Source organism: Schistocerca gregaria, chromosome 5 (assembly GCF_023897955.1).
Source record: "Schistocerca gregaria isolate iqSchGreg1 chromosome 5, iqSchGreg1.2, whole genome shotgun sequence".
Lineage (NCBI taxonomy): Eukaryota > Metazoa > Arthropoda > Insecta > Orthoptera > Acrididae > Schistocerca > Schistocerca gregaria.
This window is the reverse complement of record NC_064924.1, coordinates 179,413,458-179,435,303: the sequence shown is the minus strand read 5'-3', so window position 1 is coordinate 179,435,303 and position 21,846 is coordinate 179,413,458. Positions and strand designations below refer to the sequence as shown.

At 41.1% G+C, this 21,846-nt stretch overlaps 1 pseudogene; it reads left to right on the top strand.

The window, feature by feature from the left end:
• Positions 1-1,623: 1,623 nt before the first annotated feature.
• Positions 1,624-1,741, top strand: LOC126274468 (5S ribosomal RNA; annotated as a pseudogene).
• Positions 1,742-21,846: the final 20,105 nt, after the last annotated feature.

Genomic DNA, 21,846 nt, shown 5'->3' with positions numbered 1-21,846 from the left:
ATGTCTGTTCCAGTTCCTGAAAAACTGGTGGGCGGATAAAACTTGCTGTAGTATTAACTAACGGACCACTGTGGTACTTACTCGGATTACGTCTTCTGGTCCAGACTGTATACCAATTAAGTTCCTTTCAGAGTTTGCTAAAGCTCGACGAAAGATCCGTACCCAAAGACTGGACAGTTGCGCAGGTCACACCAATATTGGAGAAAGAAAGTAGGAGTAATCCACTAAATTACACGGCCATATCATTACAGTCGATATGCAGCAGGATTTTGGAACATGTGTGTTCGAACTTTAGGAATTACCTCGAAGAAAAATGTCTATTGACGCAGAGTCAACATGGATTTAGAAAACATCGTTCTTGTGAAACACAACTAGTTCTTTATTCGCATGAAGTATTGAGTGCTATTGACAAGGGATTTCAGATTGTTTCCGTATTTCTGGATTTCCGGAAAGCTTCTGACACTGCATCACACAAGCGGCTTGTAGTGAAATTGCGTGCTTATGGAATATCGTCTCAGTTATATGACTGGATTTGTGATTTCCTGTCAGAGAGGTCACAGTTCGTAGTAATTGACGGAAAGTCATAGAGTAAAACAGAAGTGATTTCTGGCGTTCCCCAGTGTAGTTTTATAGGCCCTCTGGTGTTCCTTACCTATATAAACGATTTGGGAGACAATCTGATCAGCCGTCTTCGGTTATTTGCAGATGACGCTGTCGTTTATCGACTAATAAAGTCACCAGAAGATCAAAACAAACTGTAAAACGATTTAGAAAAGATATCTGAATGGTGCGAAAATTGACAGTTGACCCTAAATAACGAAAAGTGTGAGCTCATCCACATGAGTGCTTGAAGGATTCCGTTATACTATGGTTACACGATAAATCAGTCAAATACGTATAAAGACCGTAAATTCAGTTAAATGCCTAGGAATTAGAACTACGCACAACTTAACTTGGAAGAGACACATAGAAAATGTCGTGAGGAAGGCTAACCAAAGACTGCGTTTTATTGGAATGACAGTTAGAAAATGTAATGGATCTACCAAGGAGACTGCCTACACTACGGTTGTCCGTCCTCTTTTAAAACACTGCTGCCCGTTGTGGGATCCTTACCTGATAGGACTGACGAAGTACATCGAAAAAATTCAAAGGAGGACAGCATGTTTTGTATTATCTCGAAATATGGGAGAGAGTGTTACTGAAATGATACAGGATTTGGGCTGGACGTCATTAAAACAAAGGTGTTTTTCGTTGCGACGGAAGCTTCTCACGAAATTCCAATTACCAACTTTCTCCTCCGAATGCGAAAATATTTTGTTGTCACCGACCTACATAGGGAGAAAAAATCACCACGATAAAATAAGGGAAATCAGAGCTCGTATGGAAAGATATAGGAGTTAGTTCTTTCAGCGCGCTGTTCGAGATTGGAATAATAGAGAATTGTGCAGGTGGTTCGATGAACTCTCTGCCAGGCACTGAAATGTGATTTGTAGAGTATCCATGTAGAAGCAGATGAACATACAAAAGCTGGGAAAGGTGATAAGATATTTGGGTAGGCTAGTGTTCGGAAAAGCTTTCTGAATAGCAATCCAGCATTGTTTAAGAATTAACCATCTGATTATCGTCAACGGCTTTGCCGCAGTGGTAACACCGGTTCCCGTCAGTTCACCGAAGTTAAGCGCTGTCGGGCTGGGCTAGCACTTGGATGGGTGACCATCCTGTCTGCCGAGCGCTGTTGGCAAGCGGGGTGGACTCAGCCCTTGTGAGGCAAACTGAGGAGTTACTTGATAGAGAAGTAGCGGCTCCGGTCTCTGACATACGGCCGCGAGAGCAGTGTGCTGACCACATGCCCCTCCATATCCTCATCCAGTGACGCCTGTGGTCTGAGATGACATGGCGGCCGGTCGGTACCTTTGGGCCTTCATGGCCTGTGCAGGAGTAGTTTAGTTTTAGTGTGATTATCCCACAGGGAACTACCACTTTGTCGTGGTGAGGTGGCTTAGTGTCCACAGAGCTAGAGCAACAGGGGAGGCTAGGTAACCAGCTTGGCAGTTGGTTTGAGGCGAGGGGACGCTAAGAACATTCGCCACCATAGCAGGCGTCGTCTGTTCTGCAGTGCAGGCGGTCGTCACTGCGAAGCAGTTCAAAACCTACGAGAATGGAAGAAGAAGAGGAAACTGTCTCCCAAAAGTCAACGAGGGTCAAGAGGTTTCCGCCCAGAAACACCGCTGCCTTGCAGCGCATAGTGTTGGTTCATCAACGGGCAGGGCAACAAAACCCCGAAGAAAATATACCTGATCCTCCTGTGTCCATCTACATTTATGTATCTTTATTCTTAAAATGACTATTTTTAAAGTAACAAAGAAATTGCGTAATTGATTACATTATAAGCAGACAGGAATCCTGCTTAAAATTTTATGACGTGAGAGTATGTAAAGTTCCAGAATGTGATACCTTTTCCTTCTGAAAACTAAAATATTTTTCCCAATTTTATAATCTTTTAAGAATGTGATACCTTTTCCTTCTGAAAACTAAAATATTTTTCCCAATTTTATAATCTTTTACAAGGCCGGTCATATCCGATGATGAAGTATTCTCAGTAAAGTAAAATCTTAAAGGTTTTGAGAATGAAACAACGGTTTCCAACTACAGGCTTCCATTGAATCTGAAATTGAATAATGTAAAATAATTTTTTGGGAACGGTATCTATCAAGATTGTTAGATGTACAGTGTAAGCACCAGATGAAGCTTTAGGTGTAATGCAGCGCAGCTCAGGATTCAAAAGATAAATGAATGGTGTAATGAGAACATTGAGAAATTCTTACACGAAAAAAGAAGAAAGCGCACAATATGCGGATAATGTCAAAGAATAAAGAAAATATGAATTATTATGTAAAGTATAGAATACGGGTGAACGAAGCAGTTAGGAGTGGGGTAATACATGTGGATACATTTATCGGCATACTTGAAGTGGTCAAAGCAGTGAAGCATGAAGAACTTCGAAATCTCTGCGCTGTAACAGATCAGAAAGGATTCCAATTACCTTAATTCCATTGGAAGAATGGAGAAAGTATTACGGAAAGCCGTTTACTGAAAGCCACCCAGAATTCTATGTAAAAAACGATGAGTTGTTTATATCAGATGCATCTTATGAAGTGGACAAAATAATGATGCATCGAGAAGTCAGTACAGTGCTTATGACTATGAAGAATGGGCGAGCGTTAGGTCCAAACGCATTGCCCATAGAATTGTTCAAATGTGGACCGGATAAATTTCTGGAATTAATGGCCTGTATTTTAAATTGCTTGCTAAGACAGGAACAATTACCAGAGAAATGGGAAACATCGTACATATGCAACACAACATACATAAAAAGGTTGACTGGGAAAATGTTCAAACTATGGAGAAGTAAATGTAACAGATTTAGTCTCTAGATTATGTGGAAAAATTATAAGGACAGGAATTTAATAATGGATAGTGGACAAAGAACAAAATGGTTCCGTGCCAGAATATCATGCACAGACAGGCAACATGTTTGAGTGAAACAGCTCTTGGAAAAATGTTTGGCCTGGAAATCAGAGACCCATGAGGTTGTTATTGATATCGAGAAAGCTTATGATAGTATTCCCATCGGTATATTGTAGATTAAAATGTTAGTGAATGGATGAGTCGTTGCTGTGTTCAGACTGTTAGAGCTTGATATAGTGGCGCAAGTTATAGAATTAAAGTAAATACAAAAATACCTGGAGAGACTCCATTGACCAAAGACATATGACAAGGGAGCACGACAATATCTGCCTTATTTAAACACACTTGACTTCTGTTTTAGGCTGTGGAAATGTTTCTGTCGTAGTATGGGCATGTCTACAAATGATGCCAAGTTATTCACTTTGCATTTTGCTGATGGCCAAGTGATTTTTGCAGAGGATGACATGAACTACATGATAAGACAATTGCATACAGGTTATCAGAAACTGGATTGTGCCATTAATTTAGAGAAAACCGAGTATTTGGTTATTGAAGGAGTGGCTCAAGACCTGAAGCTAGATCTTGAAATAGTGAGGTCTGTAGGCTCTTATAGGTATTTGGGAAACTTTATTAACAAAGATGCATTAAATACAAGCGAAATTAAAAACCAGATTGCCAAAGGGAGGCAAGCAACCAAACAAACGGAGCTTTATGTAACACATATATGAAATCAGAAATGAAGATTAGGATATTTAAAACTATAATAGAAAGGATGTTAACGTGTGGAGCAGAAACAGGTGTCAGGTGTCAAATACGCACTGACACATCTTTCACTGAATTACTGAAACAATTCCCATATACTTCATATGTCACACGACTTAGTTACGTGAAAATGTACGAATTTTATTGATAGGCAAAGTGATGTGAATGAACAAACCGACTTTTTGTGATTATAAACCACTACCACTAACACTCACAATAGTAATTGCACGCAAGTAATTCCCCTGACCAGAGCTACAAGACGCAGTTCTGAGGGAAAGGAGCACGCTGTCTAACGCGGCTGAAACCCCCGCCACGGGAGACAGCGGACACAATGAGACACTGCAGCCACTTCGTAGGCCGCCGGCAAAAGCAGCGCTTGTCCCAGGTTTTAATGATGACCTTTCTACAGGAACACGGTCGAAGATCGCAGATAAACGTCGGAGTAACCCAACTCAAAACATTGGTGACTCACTGTAGCCAGCTACGTTAAAACTTGCATGAAAGAAAAAGCTGTTTCTCTTAGTACTCAGTAGCAGAAGTTTTACTCTACCGTACGAAAGAAACGACGCCTGTGATAGGCTACAAAAACTCTGGTGGGTGGAGATATAAGAAGTAAGAGTACTCTGATTGGCTAGAAAGAAAACGTGTGGCCACTAGCTTTGATATAGGCAAATTACAGACAGAGTAATGGGCTTCTTCTCCTGCAGAAAATCGTAGTGTGTTTGAGCAAGGTGACTCCCGCTGTGCTGAGACGATTACGAGAGTCTTATGTGAACACTTGTTCACAGGCTCATCTTAACTTGTAAGTAGTTATAATGTAAAGTCTTCTAGTACAGAGAATCGCACCGACCACTGACACACTGACAGTTAACGCTTTTCAGCGATTTGAGGGCAACGATGTATGTGCTATTCCAACCAAACAGCGTGTACCAAGCCAATTACCGTAGCTATGGAATATGTAAGTCTCTCAGCTTCACCAAAGACGAAGGAAATGTATCAGACTGATGTTTAACAGTCAAGAGAGATGCGAGAAGTCCGATCTAACAAAAAGTATTTACTAGACACTGTAGAGTTAGGAATTGTTTTGTGTGCTGTTTTTGTTTGCTCTTTACCGACACCAGTTGTTCAATTATAGGTATTTTCACTGTGTCTTTAAGCGTAATTTATATCTCTGACTCCAATTGTATTTAATTTGTTTGTATTTTTATCGACCTCCAGACATAGTCATCAACCATGTTACCTTTAAAGACCCTTATAATACGAATTTCGCTTCACAGTTGGCAACATGCAGTATCAATATTTTACCACCCTGTACGAAATTTTGCTAACATTGCTATGTCATGGAGTAATACTTAGAGTAAAACTAAACCTTAATAAAGAAAATCTTATGTTTTCATTTTTGCTAACATATTGTTACACCTGAACCATCACTGTAATTTCTGTTAGCGATAACGTTTCCTCTACAGGGAATGTAGTGGAACTGACATTGAGATCATTGTCTGATTACATCACTGTCCATATTGGTGCACTCTTCTGAACTCTGCATGTGTGAGATGGTATCTTCCTACCTTGCAAGCCGTAGGTTCAACACAAAATTATTAAAACATTCACAGAGCGTCCTTGCGCAACTGTGGTAGGAAGATGGAGCAGAACCTGTCTCACGCGTGTTAAGACATGGCAAACGGCTGAAAGAACTAAGTGGAACATTTTGTCAATAAGGATGCGAGTTCAGAGACGTTGCTGCAGGTTGACACTATAGGCTGAAATTAAAATTGAAGACATACAGGGATTGGACAAAAGCATGAAAGTTACGTGAGAGATACATGTTTGAACATACAGGGTGTTTCAAAAATGACCGGTATATTTGAAACGGCAATAAAAACTAAACGAGCAGCGATAGAAATACACCGTTTGTTGCAATATGCTTGGGACAACAGTACATTTTCAGGCGGACAAACTTTCGAAATTACAGTTGTTACAATTTTCAACAACAGATGGCGCTGCAAGTGATGTGAAAGATATAGAAGACAACGCAGTCTGTGGGTGCGCCATTCTGTACGTCGTCTTTCTGCTGCAAGCGTGTGCTGTTCACAACGTGCAAGTGCGCTGTGGACAACATGGTTTATTCCTTAGAACAGAGGATTTTTCTGGTGTTGGAATTCCACCGCCTAGAACACAGTGTTGTTGCAACAAGACGAAGTTTTCAACGGAGGTTTAATGTAACCAAAGGACCGAAAAGCGATACAATAAAGGATCTGTTTGGAAAATTTCAACGGACTGGGAACGTGACGGATGAACGTGCTGGAAAGGTAGGGCGACCGCATACGGCAACCACAGAGGGCAACGCGCAGCTAGTGCAGCAGGTGATCCAATAATGGCCTCGGGTTTCCATTCGCCGTGTTGCAGCTGCGGTCCAAATGACGCCAACGTCCACGTATCGTCTCATGCGCCAGAGTTTACACCTCTATCCATACAAAATTCAAACGCGGCAACCCCTCAGCGCCGCTACCATTGCTGCACGAGAGACATTCGCTAACGATATAGTGCACAGGATTGATGACGGCGATATGCATGTGGGCAGCATTTGGTTTACTGACGAAGCTTATTTTTACCTGGACGGCTTCGTCAATAAACGGAACTGGCGCATATGGGGAATCGAAAAGCCCCATGTTGCAGTCCCATCGTCCCTGCATCCTCAAAAAGTACTGGTCTGGGCCGCCATTTCTTCCAAAGGAACCATTGGCCCATTTTTCAGATCCGAAACGATTACTGCATCACGCTATCTGGACATTCTTCGTGAATTTGTGGCGGTACAAACTGCCTTAGACGACACTGCGAACACCTCGTGGTTTATGCAAGATGGTGCCCGGCCACATCACACGGCCGACGTCTTTAATTTCCTGAATGAATATTTCGATGATCGTGTGATTGCTTTGGGCTATCCGAAACATACAGGAGGCGGCGTGGATTGGCCTCCCTATTCGCCAGACATGAACCCCTGTGACTTCTTTCTGTGGGGACACTTGAAAGACCAGGTGTACCGCCAGAATCCAGAAACAATTGAACAGCTGAAGCAGTACATCTCATCTGCATGTGAAGCCATTCCGCCAGACACGTTGTCAAAAGTTTCGGGTAATTTCATTCAGAGACTACGCCATATTATTGCTATGCATGGTGGATATGTGGAAAATATCGTACTATAGAGTTTCCCAGACCGCAGCGCCATCTGTTGTTGACAATTGTAAGTACTGTAATTTCGAAAGTTTGTCTGCCTGAAAATGTACTGTTGTCCCAAGCATATTGCAACAAACGGTGTATTTCTATCGCTGCTCGTTTAGTTTGTATTGCCGTTTCAAATATACCGGTCATTTTTTAAATACCCTGTAAATCTAGGTACTAGCCAAGCCAGCAGGTTGCACTGTTGTATTTGAACACAAACGGCACCTGTGCAATGTCCTCAACACATTGCGTATGGCAGTCGCGGTCAGAATAGTGTTATGTGTAGTTGTGGGTGTATTATATTGGAACTAAGTGACTTCTAACTTGAGGTAAATATTCGTGCATGTATGGCGGGTGCTTGTGTAACCAAGGGAGTCGAAGTGTCTCGTTTTTCCAGAGGCACCGTACCGAATATTTACACCACGTACAGGGAAGCAGAAAGCATCATCCGCAACGTCAAACCGCAGAAGAAAATGTGTGCTGAGTGATCGTGACAGACCATCATTGAAACGAATTGTGAGGAAAAATAAGAGGACGTCGGCTTCAAAAGTGACAGCAGAACTGAATGTCTCGTTAGCGAACCTTGTCGGCACCAGACTAACGTTGAGGGAGCTCCACAAGCAGGGAACAGTATTGTGAACTGGAAGTCTAAAACAACTCATCAGTGATGCAAATATCCGTAAAAGAAAACTTGGTGCCGAAGTCATAAAACTTGGACTATGGAACAATGGAAAAAAGTTATATGGTCCGATTAGTCTTGTTCACACCGTTTCTAGCCTCTGGTCGAGGTTACGTCCCCACTGTGAAACATGGCGGAGATTCAGTGATGATTTTGGAATCCATTTCGTGGTATTCCATAGACCTCATGGTTACTCTGCAATTTCGCATTTCTGATAAGGACTATGTGACCAGTTTGGCTGATCAGGTCCATCCCATAGTACAATGTTAATTGCCCAATGGTTATGCAGTTCACACAGTTCGCTCGTCCAGGACTGGTTTTATGGGCACGAGGATAAATTTTCGCATCTCACCTGGCCACCACAGTCACCAGATCTCAATTTAATTGAGCCTTTGTAGTCTGCTTTGTGAAGAAGTGTGCGTTGTTGCTATACATCTCCATCAGTGTTACCTGGACTTGCCACTGGTTTGCAGGAACAGAGGTATAAGATTCCTTTGGAAACCATACAGAACTTGTAATTACCCATTCCTAGACGACTGAAAGCTGTCTGGAATGCGAATGGTTTCCCTACACCGTACCTGTCATGATAATGATTCTTTGGTGTTCCCATATTTGGTCCAAACTCTTCATGTAAGAGACTTGAACATGGGAACTACTAATGGATACAATCACAGCAAAACTATTGGGATGATATGGTTACATATGCCAACTGAGTGAACAAAGATGATCTAAGAAGATGACGGAATTAACTGTAACAAGAAGAAGAAGAAGAGGAACGCACGCGAACATGGGAAAAGAGAGACAGAAGAGAGGAAATTGCAAGCAGACGATTCGAAAGATGGGAGTCTTTGGAAACCAGAACGCGAGAAACATCTATAATGTTGTATTAAATCTCAAAACAAGTAACTTGGTTTTTATATTTTACAACACCGATGAAACATAACAGATAGTGCTACAGTCTGGAATCGCGCGACCGCTACGGTCGCAGGTTCGAATCCTGCCTCGGGCATGGATGTGTGTGACGTCCTTAGGTTAATTAGGTTTAAGTAGTTCTAAGTTCTAGGGGACTGATGACAACAGAAGTTAAGTCCCACAGTGCTCAGAGCCATTTGAACAATTTTTGAATCTGCCATTTAACATTCAACAAGAAAAATTGGTACTCTTTGCAAACCTCATTAGAGAGAAAGCAACAGAAGACTTAGCAAATTATATTAGTAAATTATATTTTCAAAAGAATTATTAAGTGGTTCTCTGAAAGCGGACTCCCCCTTAATTTTGAAAAAACACACTAAATTCAGTACTGTAAAACAAATAAAGTCACACCAACAACTGATGTAACACATTTTGCATGTTTCCTCTCAATAATGTTGCACGGAATAATTTTCTGGGGTAACTCATCACTTACAAAGTACTGATAGCACAAGAGCGAGCAGTAACAATAATATATAGTGTTCATCAACGGACGTCATGTAGGTACCTCTTTGCTAATGAAATTCATAAATAATCCATCACAATTTGAAAAACACAGTGATGTATTTGCCTGCAACACTAGATGGAAAAATGGTCTTTATTACCCAATGTTAAAGCTGTTGGTGGCTCAGAGAGGAGTGCAATATGTAGCAATAAAATTTTTGAGCATTTTCCCAATAGTGTAAAATTTCCAACAGGTAGCGAAGCAAGCTTCGAATCTAATTTAGAATCATTTCTCATGAACAACTCCTTTTATTCCACTGACGAATTTCTACTTAAAAACTGGTAGCCGGCAAAAACACTTATTTTTAAGTGTAATTGCATGAGTAGAAATAAGATGATAATGTGTACATTAATGTTAACAGTAATCATGTATTCATATCCTGTGTGCTGACTCGTTCCTCATCATTTCGATAAAAGATTCGTTCAAATAATCTGTGGAACATACAACTAGCTAACATAACAAACAAAATGTAAAAGATTGTACTGAATAATTAAAGTAATGTTGGATGGGTAAAAGATTTTAGTGGCTTCGGACAAATTACAAATCGACTCCCACAGGACTTAATTTTTGGTCCACTTCTGTTCCTTACGTATCTAAATGACCTTCCACTTAACATTCAACAAGCAGTATTTTTGCAGGCGGTAGTAGTGTTGTAATAAATACTATTAGACAGAAAGCAACAGAAGAAATTATGTTTTCCAACGAATTATTAAGGGGTTCACAAAAAATTGACAAAAAATTTTAAAGAAATACACTATATTCAGTTCTGTACAACAAACAGTCTTACCAAAATTGATGTAGCACATTACCTACGGCCAGTAAATACGGTAGACTGCCCCCAAATTTTGGGTGTATGTGTTGATGTAATCTTTCGAACTGAAAGAAGTTTATTACTGAGCTTCTCCAACAGTTAGATCAGCTACTATTGCTGTATCTGTAATTGCTAATGTGGAAAGAAAAGAATTACCCTCCTAACATATTTTGCAATGTCTCACTCAATAATACATTATGGAATAACTTTCTAGGGTAGCACACCAATTAAAATGAAAGTATTGCTTGCACAAAAATAAGCAGTAAGCATAATAAGTGGTGTTCAACATACGTCATGTAGGCACCTTTTCAAGGAGCAAGGCATTTTAACTGCGTCGTCACAATACTTCTTTTGGCTAATGAAATGCGTCACAAATAATTCAGAATAGTTAGAGAAGGACATTGATATTCACACGTAAAACACCACAGCAAAAAATTACCTTTATTACCCATCATTAAAGCTGTCTGTGGCTTAGAAAGGAGTTCAGTTTTTGCAACAAAAATCTTTCATCATCTGCCAAATAACACAAAATGTCTGACAGATAGCAAAGCAAATTTCAAATTTAACCTAAAATCATTTCTCATGGGCAACTAAAATGTATTTAAGTGTAGCTTCATGGATAGGAGTAAAAAAAATGTATTAATTAATGTTAACACTAATCATTTATACATATCCGGTAAACTGACTCACTCCACATCAATTATAATTAAGAATCGTTCAGATGATCTGTGGGAGGTGTAACTAACTAACATTAAATTTCTTGCAACTGTCGTAGAAGGAAAACTACAAGGAAGCTACCCCGAGAAAGACTGCGACTGACACTTTTAAAAGAAGTTACACATAACGCATAAGTCTCTAATTATGCAGAACTGAAGAAAGTAGCTGCTAATAGATCCAGGTGGAGAGCTGCCGGGCCGGCCGGAGTGGCCGAGCGGTTCTAGGCGCTAGAGTCTGGAACAGCGCGACCGCTCCGGTCGCAGGTTCGAATCCTGCCTCAGATCCTGCCTCGAGCATGGATGTGTGTGACGTCCTTACGTTAGTTAGGTTCAAGTAGTTCTAAGTTCTAGGGAACTGATGACCTAAGATGTTAAGTCCCATAGTGCTCAGAGTCATTTGAACCATTTTTGGAGAGCTGCCAACCAATTGAAAGATTGACGATGAAGAAGTACACGAGTACCTTTCCTAGCGTTTATCCCGCCGTGCGGTGTTCGCTGGTTTTCATAATTTGGCAAATTTATTTTTAGTTTAACATTGTGGTCGGACGTCCTTCCTGCCGCCCATCGCTGGTGACGTACATCTGCATCTGTCTACGTGATTACTGTGCACTTCACGCTTAAGTGCCTGCAGAAGGTTCTTCGAACCACCATCTGACTGTTTATCTAACGTTCCACTTTTTGACAGCGCGTGAGAAAAATGAACACTTAAATTTTTCCATACAAGCTGCTCTTGTATTATGATGATCATTTGTCCCTATGTAGGCTGCCGACAGTAAAATATTTTCACATTTAGAGGATAAAGCTGCTGGTTGAAATTTCGTGAAAATATCGCGGTAAGGAAAAACACCTTTGTTTTAACGACGGCCGTCACAACTCGCTTATCAAATCCGTGAAACTCTTACCCCTATTTTGCGATAATACAAAACGAGCTGCCTTCTCTGAACTTTTTCGATGTCCTCCGTCAATCCTATCTGATAAGGACCCCATACAGCGAAGCAATGCTCTAGCAGAGGACGAATAAGTTTAGCGTACGCAGACTCCTTAGTAGATCTTTTGCATCTTCTAAGCGTTCTGCCAATAAAACGTAGTATAGTCTTTGGTTCGCTATTCCCATAACACTCTCTATGTGATCGTTTCAACTTAAATTGTTCATAATTGTAATTTCTTGGTATTTAATATAATTTACAGCATTTAGATACGTGTAACCTGTTAAGTAATCGAAATGTAGTGGATTACTTTTTGTAGTCGTGTGGATCGATTCACGCTTTTCGCGCCAAACAGATTTCTACCTAAAATAATTTTGCTTTTGGTTTCGATCATCTGACTCTCCTAAATCGTTTATGTAGATTAGGAACAACAGAGGGCCTGTAACACTTCCTTGGGGAACGCCGGATGTTACTTCTGTTTTATTGGATGATTTTCGTCTTTTACTACGTGCTGTAACCTTTCTGAGAGGAAATCACGGATCCAGTCGCACAACTGAAGCGATACTCCGTAGGCACGCAATTTGATTAAAGGTCTCTTGAGAGGAACGGTGTCAAAAGCCTTCTGGCAATCTGGGAATATGGAATCAGTTTAAGATCCTTTGTCGATAGCACTCATTACTTAATGCGAATAAAGAACTAGTTGTGTTTCACAAGAACAACATTTTCTGAATCCGTGCCGCGTGCCAATAGGCAGTTGTTTCTAGGTATTTAGTCGAATTTACAGCCTTCAGTTATGTGTAACCTATTGTGTAATCGAAATGTAATGGATTTCTTTCCGTACTCATGTGGATCGATTCACGCTTTTCGCGCCAAAGAGGTATCTCCTTCAAATCCTTCTGCATTTGGGTTTTATAATTTGAAGCTCCTAAATCGATTATGTAGACTAGGAACAACAGAGGGCCTGTAACATTTCCTTGGGGAACGCCAGATATCAGTATTGTTTTACTGGATCACTTTCCATCTATTACTGTAATCTTTGCTGCGCGGTCTGGGGCACCTTGCATGGTTCGCCCGGCCTCCCCCTCGTCGGAGGTTCGAGTCCTCCCTCGTGCATGTGTGTGTGTGTGTGTGTGTGTGTGTGTGTGTGTGTGTGTGTGTGTGTGTGTATGTGTGAGCGTAAGTCAGCTTAAGTTAGATTAAGTAGCGTGTAAGCCTAGGGACTGATGACCTCAACGGTTTGATCCCATAGCAACTGACTACAAATCTAACCTTTCTGAGAATAAATCACGGATTCAGTAGCACAATTGAAGCGATACTCTGTAGGTGCACAATTTGATTAGAAGTCTCTAGTGAGGAACGGTGTCGAAAGCCTGTGGAAACCTAGAAATATGAAATTACTTCGTGTCAATAAAGAGCTAGTAGTGTTTCACAAGAACGATATTTTCTGAATCCGTGCTGTGAGTCAACAGACCTTCAAAGTATTTCATTGTGGTCGAACACAGTGTATGTTCGAAATTCTGCTGCAAATCGACGTTAGTGATATTGGCCTGTAATTCAGCGGATTACTCTCATTTCCTTCCTAGAGTATTGGTGTGACTTGTGCAACTTTCCAGTCTTAAGATAAGGATTTTTCGTCGAGCGAGCGGCTGTATATGATTGCTAAGTATGGGGCTATTGCATCAGCATACTCTCATAGGGACTTTATTGGTATGTTATCTGGACTGGAATACTTGCCTTTAAGTGATTTGAGCTGGTTCGCTACACTGAGGACATGTACTTCTAAGTTACTCGTATTGAAAGTTGTTCTGGATTTTAATTCTGGAATATTTACATCGTCTGTGAATGAATGTCTGATAACTGTGGTCAATAACTTCGCTTTAGTGGCGCTATCATCGATAATATTACCATTGGTTTTGCACAGTAAAGATGTTTGTTGTCTCTCGCCACTGGTGTACTTTACATACGTCCAGAATGTTTTCGTTTTATCTGTCCGATTTTGAGAAAGAGTTTCACTGTGTAAGCTATTAAAATCATCTAACTTTGAAGCCTGGCCCGGTTTAGAGCTTCAGTAAAACAGAGCCAATCTCGGAGATTTTGTGTTCTTTTAAATTTGGCTTGCTTTTTTCATTGCTTCTGCAAGAGTTCTCACATGTTTAGTGTACCATGCTGGATCAGTAACATCTTTTATTTAGTTATTTGGTATAAACCTCTGAAACGCCTCAGATCTATTACTTTGAATATAAGCCATATCTCTTCTACACTTACATAGTTCGTTGGGAAGGAATAGAGGCTGTCTCTAAGAAATTGACGTAATAGGGGGATGTGGTATGCGTCTGGGAATTGAGTAAAATTTTGTATAATCGTATTTTAACTATGTACCATATTTTCTGAGACGGGCATTGAGGATCAGCCCTTTATCTGGTCTGGATCCGTCGAAAACCGATTCTAAACCGTAGTTAGGCTATTCGGTGTACCAGACAAACGGTCGTCAATCCCCGACAAAGGGTGGATCCAGAGCTGATCCGCCTCAATGTTGTACAGGCTGGCGTGTGGCGCATCAAGCAGCACGAGCAGGTTATGGATACGCTATACAGTTGTTACAAGAACAAAACTCTTAAGCCTATGTTCCACAAATTTTTATCGCACTAGTCTTAGTTTTCCATGCAAAAGTCTGTTTTAAATCTAACCAGTCTCGTGCAATCTTTCACGGATCTCAGGAATCTCAGTTCTGATCGCTGTAGCTTACTAAGATATTTACCACCCATTACCCATGTCTCTGGTCCGTCTCCGGTAGTTGAATAGTCAGCGTGACGGATTGTCAATCCTTTGGGCCCGGGTTAGGTTACCGGCTGGGCTGGGCGAACTGGCGTCAAATTGAAAAACCGGCACCCGGCGAACGGTCTGCCCTAGCCATAAGATTAAATTTAAAAAAAAAGAAAAAGGCCATGGCTCTTGCCTGTAAAGCAAAACTGTCATGGCCATCACCTTATAAAATTTCGTTCTTATTTGTTTACCCGTTTTCCTAGATAATTTTCTTCGGATTGTTAGACAAATGGCCTGATATTTATTCATTTTGTGATCGAATAAGGATGAGGCTGTATGTAGAACAATCCGAAGAACTTCGTCTGGGAAAACGAGAATAACAATGAAATTTTATAAAGTGACGGCTGAGACAGTTTTACTTTGCGGTCAGGTGCGCGGATGACAAGTGCTAAACATATTTGCGAGGCACAGCGATCAGATATGAGATTCTTAACATCTGTGAACGGTTGCACGAGACTGGTTAGATTCAAAAAGGACGGCGTGAGGAGAGAACTCAATATATTTGAATTATAGTGCAAGATCAGAAAGTTTCCTTTCGAAGTTCGTTCAGTCCAGAATCGCCAATCAGTCGAAACCACAGTGGGTGTTGAGGCAATCGTCCCACCAACGCACTAGGTTTAAGATATCCGTTAGGTAAAACACCGTCTCATACTGCGTGAAGAAGTCCATGACTGAAATTACAATGAAATGAATACCCTTAGCTGCATATAAACGTTGACAGAAGTGAACGGGGCAGTTGAAAATGTGTGCCCCGACCGGGACTCAAACCGGGGATCTCCTGCTTACATGGCAGACGCTCTATCCATTTTGTTCTTTTTTTCGCATTTGTTTCTTTGGACGTCACGTGACACCAGTTGAAGTTCGTTGTTGATCTTTTCACTCAGTTTTTTTTTTTTTTTTTTTTTAATGCAGAGGTCAGCCAGTTCTCTGACCGAACACGCTAAGCTACCGTGCCGGTATCCATCTGAGCCTCCGAGGACACAGAGGAAAATGCGACTGCTGGGACTTATCTCTGGCACGCGTCCTGTGAGACCCGCATTCGCCACTTATTGTCCAGCACTATATTCATAGTGCCCCTGCCCATCATATTGTTTACTCGCGCCTTTACTGTCGATTCCCGTAAGAGTTCGAGCACTATTTGTGCATCCGCACAGAAGAAGGTCAAATGGCCGGTGAGCCTTATATGACAAGTGATAAACATATTTGCTAGGCACAGCGATCAGTTAAATTATAAGGGAAGAGATCTGATCGCTGTGCCTAGCAAATATGTTTAGCACTTGTCATCCGTGCACCTAACCGCAAAGTAAAACTGTCTCAGTCGCCACTTTAGAAAATTTCATTGTTTCTCGTTTTCCTAGGCAAAGTTCTTCGGATTGTTCTACATACAGCCTCATCCTTATTCGGTCACAAAATGAATAAATATCAGGCCATTTGTCTAACAATCCGCAGAAAATTATCTAGGAAGACGATAAAACAAATATGAACGAAATTTTATAAGGTGGTGGCCATGAAAGTTTTGGTTTACAGCCAAGAGACATGACATTTCTCTTTTTTTTTAATCATATGGCTAGGGCCCCCCGTCGGGCATACCGTTCGCCGGGTGCCGGTCTTTTAATTTGGCGCCAGTTCGCCCAGCCCAGCCGGGAAACGAACCAGGCCTAGAGGATTGAAAATCCGTCACGCTGACCTTTCAATTACCGGGAGCGGACAAGAGACATGGACGACGGGTGGTAAATATCTTATTAAGCTACAGCGATCAGAACTGAGATCCCTGAGATCCGTGAAATATTGCACGAGACTGGGGACGTCGATCATTCAAGCCCTTTTTTAAGGTACGGAAGGCGTGATATTCACTTGGGGCGAGGTCAGCACTAAAAGGCCGGTGCTCGAGCGTCTAACGAGTTGGCGTAACTTCTGCGTTACGTCATTTGGGATGTGGGGAATGGTGGCTTATGACAGACATGTGGGACCATACACATTCTACATTCCCCGATGGATGTCTACCGATGTTTGTCCTTGTGCAGCCAAGAAAAGAATAACAACACGTTGGCCCTCTTTGACGCATTTTGTAATTACTTCTCCATAGTTCAAGTTTCCGCAATTATAGCTTTCTCTTCGGAAAGGCAAGAATGCCACACTGACTTCTTGTCTACATGTCGGTGTTTATATACCCGCATAGGAGTCGTGCTACTTTGTATATGCGATGCAGTAATGCCCTCAAACGGTAACTTTTTGATCGTCGCTTATAGAATTAACCAAAGCACAGAAGGTGGCACTCACGCCTGAACAGAATGTGAGAAGGAAGAATACCAAATCAGATTTTATCAGAGAAAAGGTATGATAAAAAAGACAATGGAATACCAAGGAAACGTTGACGACAACTTCCGCTTGAACTGGAACAGCTTAATCGCCTACTAATTGAAGGAAGAAGAAGAAGGTTAGGTTTCATGTTACAGTCCCATATTTTAGTGTTACACAGTTCAGAGGAACTCAATTCAGTTTCAGTGAATCTACGAATTACAATTTCTCATTTGATTCATTCACATTGCTTTATGAGAGGTAATGTTTGACCAGTATGTACTGATTTCGTGCTGTTTGCTGAAAGTAAATTAGTCCCTTCCTGGTTCTGCTGCGATATTCACTCATTACTTAGCGTATGGTTCTTAACATCTAAATTACAATCTGATTGAGGTTCTGGACTGCCAGCGAACATAATGAATATGGCATTGGGTATGGGTCAAGGTGAAGCTCGAACAATCTCATTGGTCACTGAGATATCAGTTGACTACATTTGTAGTACCGGGAAAAAAAAATTTGTAACAAATTCATAAAAAGAAAGCTTTAACAGCAAATTCTGAAGAACTAAAAGGTTTTAGAAGTTCCTGTAAATGAAGGAACTAACTTAGATTTATTATCAGAGGTCTGTGTGTCTATTCTCTGTAGGTCCTAACGCAGTACACAGTGGTCCCTACATTTCTCTGCGCTGTTACAAATGTGCAGTGGTTAGCCCAATGAACTGGTATTCGGCTCAGACGGGGGTTAAATCTCCGTGTTTTTCTATGGTTTCACTACATCGAGTAAGGCTAGTGTGGCTCTTTTAAAAATGATGATGATTACCTCCCTCGCCAGGAGTCTACCCACATTTGAGCTTCGTCTGCGTCGGTGGGACAAGGGACATTAAACCGTAATCTTTTTTCTATCTTGTCTGCAGGTAGTCTATACGTCCCAGTTCGGAAAGAAATGTAAGGGGCTGGTGAAAATTAGTAGGTACCCATAAGGCCATTTTTAGAATCTTCGAACAAGGCAATAGCGTGACTCTGAACGCTCGGAAACGCACGAAAATGTGCTGAGAATGTAAATATCTCGTCCAAAAAAACAGTGGTTAAGAGCCATTCGGAAGTAAGGCTGCCGTCATAGCGCTACAGACATTAGAATGATCACCTATTCAAGGTCTAACAGTGGGACTTAGGATGTTTCGCTTAAAATCTTACCACTAATGACAATAAAATATTGTCAGTCTCTTGATGTGTACTTGCTTAAGCAATGTAAGCTCTAAATGAGAAGGAGCGCTGATTTTTTGAGACCACAATGCGAAAAACAATAAGTAAAATTACACAATAGTGATTTTTTGATCGGACTTCACTGTGTGTTAAAGAATCAACTTTCTGTGCCGCAGTAGGATAGACCGTGGCACTATGGCCATACGAGCACGATGACCAATTTATATTATTTCGTTAAACTGCCATTAGACTACGGCAACGACCAAGTAGATTTGTGACAACGGTACCGTCATCTTTCCACAAACGCGTCAGCGCAGTTAGATGGTCGAGCGAGAAAGGGCACACACTTAATGTTTTCTTCTTTGTGAAAAAATATCGGAATGCTTGAGACTTTCGTTACGTACTCGGAGAAAACTCTCTTACTAACCAAGAAGTGCAGCAATTAAAGTTCCTACAATAAGGATTATTTTGACACTGTATAGGTCGTAATCGTTGAAAAAGTTTCCGTAAACGAAGTAAAATAATTTCAATATGGTGATGGGGCACAATGTTCCACACAAATAGGGGTAATCTACAGTTCACAAGACATTCGGCAAATGTGACGTTATTTTGACATCACACGGTGTATCTAAGACGAAAAGAGCTGTCTACTGACTTTCGTGATCGTTCGGTTCACAATACTTAAGACGAACGTGACGTTCAAGAAAATAATATTCACCGCAAGTAGAGAGAACTGGCGGTCACTCTTCTTCTTCACTGCATTGACGTCAATGTTACGTTGTTTATAAATATATAAAAAATGTCGGCATTCATGTGAAATGGCCAGAGGATAAGGGAGAGATTAAAATGCTCACAATAATTAAGCCCGAACCTTACTGAAAAAGTTGTACTACTAACCATTTTTCCTGATGAGCCTTCATCAGCCCCAGAAGTGAGTCGACTGCCTGATCAACAAGTTGAAACCAGACAGCATTTATTCAACAGTGTTCATGGTTGTCTCTCAGTAACATTAATTCGGGAGCTGGTCTTTAATTACATAGTGTAGTTAGCCGTTCTAGGACAAGAATCGGAGCAGCAGCTTTTGACTTATGTCCTGTGAATAAAAGCTGTTTCAAAACATCAGCACAGTGAGGGTCTCTCGAAGACACTTCGATACTGGTAAAATCTGTCGTAATAAAATGACGAAAACGTCGTATTGGATGTTAAAGATGTACTTCAATTAATGGCGCCCTTGTCTGGAAATGAAGGGTCTAAAAGAACTAGCTCGTAAGTTTTCTTTTATACCTTAGATGACTGATACCTTTTAATTCTTTTGCAGATGTCACCCATTCTGTGCTTTATGTTGTGAGAGGTAGTTTGTTTTACCATACTACCAACGTGTAATGAATATTTGTTCATATCTGCACATTTAATACTTAATTTGTAAACTACTGACAATGACAACAAACTCCAGATAGTGAGAGGGGCGGCTGAGGGGGGGGGGAGGCTGAGGGGGAGGGGGGAGGGGGAAAGAGACCACTCTTAAGTCTGCATAACAACGAACACTATAAAACATACATTTATTAAATTGACAAATAATGTCCCAGAACCTTTTAGACGCGAAAAGGCGAAAAAAAAAGATACGGCAGGACACGAAACACCCACTTTGCTGTGTTTCGATGTAACTCTGCGTTTATTACCATTACGCCATGACGAATTGTCGAAAGTCTGGCCTTTATGATGTAACTTACATCTCAAAAGACTTTAACCGCCGATACGCCATTACGTGGCGTTTAGTTACTACAAACCGTATAAAGACCAATGTGCTTCTATAAATCAGTAAGGTTGGTGCATAAGTTCGTAGCATTTCTGTTTTGCATGTTGGTTTCCAGTTTATTATGTTTATTTATCGATTGTCATTTTTTATTTTTAATTCGTCGTTGCTTGTGTTGTCATTTTTCCGTTTGGAGATAGTGATCACAGCGGGGGCCTCTAGAAAATAAAGTACTAAGTGGAAAAGTTGGAACATTTTCGACATGTTCTTCTGTTTGCTGACAGCAGCAGAGGCAGCCGTGCTAGGGGCGAATGCCATTGGACAGAGCAGGACAACAAAATGGCTTTCGCGTTTTAAGGATGATCGTTTTGACATTAGTGACTCTCCACGTTGAAGAAGACCTTCAGAGTTCGATGAAGGTCATTTAAACGCATTAATCGACAATCATCCACGTCAGCGTACTTGAGAACTGGTGGAAATGATGAACTGTGATCATTCCATCACAGTGTGACATTTGCATGCAGTAGGGAAGGTTCAGAAATCGGTTTTATGAGTATAACATGCTGTAAGCCAAAATCGCATAAATCAGCAGGTTGCGTTCCACTCGCTCGTCATCAACTGGCTCGTGAACAACACCGACCGTTCCTATCCTGTATCGTTACTGGTGAAGAGAAATGATGTCTTTATGCTAATATTAAGAAAAGAAATAGTTGTGCCCCCAAACAATGCAGCAACTCCCTGTACAAAGATCTACGCGCATCCACAAAACGTAAAGTTGCAACAGCAACGGTATGAAGTACAACGAATTGCTTCCCCGAGATACAACGATCACTGCTGACGTTTGTCCACAAGTCAGGCGTCTTGCAGACACAGTCTCACCACAACGACCAGAGAGACTGTATGAAGTGATGCCACCACACGATAACGCCCGCCCGTCTTCTGCTAGACTGGTGTAACACATCACACAGAAGTTCGGATGGGAAGTCATTCTGCACCGTGCTCTTGCGCCCTCAGATTTTCACATTTTCCGCTCTGTATCGAACAACCTTCAAGGAACTTCCTTTCCGGATAAAAACGCGATAACTCGACGAGTTCTTCGCCTAAAACCATGCGATTTCTGCTGTCGGGTAATCGAAAAGTTACTCTAGCGTTGACAGACTGCTGTAAATAGTGAAGGATAATGTATTATCGATGGCTGAACACTCTGTTACGCGTATCTGTTGTGTGATGTTTAAAGCTTTCCCGGCGTATCTGTTGTGTTTATTAAAGTTATGGAAAAACGCTACGAGCTTATGCACCAACCTAATACAGTGTGCTATTGTCTTGAAACGACGTACATTAGTATGCGAAAACTATCAAGGAACGCGCATCTAACGCTAATGAATGTTGACAGCAGCTCCTGCGGTTTTCGATAACGAGTCTTTTAAACTGAAGGTTATCCACACAACCAGCTACGCGTTGGCTACATGACCAACCGTCTTTTTGTAAGTAGCTCACACTCAATGAATTACAAAGTAACAAAACTGTGTCTTGCATTGTTTTTACACAGGTGCATCTATGTGAGTTTTTTCTGTTTTTCTTTTTTCCAAAACCCATAATTTGTGTTCAAGTATTCAACTAAAACAGTCGTAATACAAATATGAAATTATTACTTATGAGACACTGCAAGACATACATTTTCAAGTATTCAATATACACGTATCTTCAAATGTAGT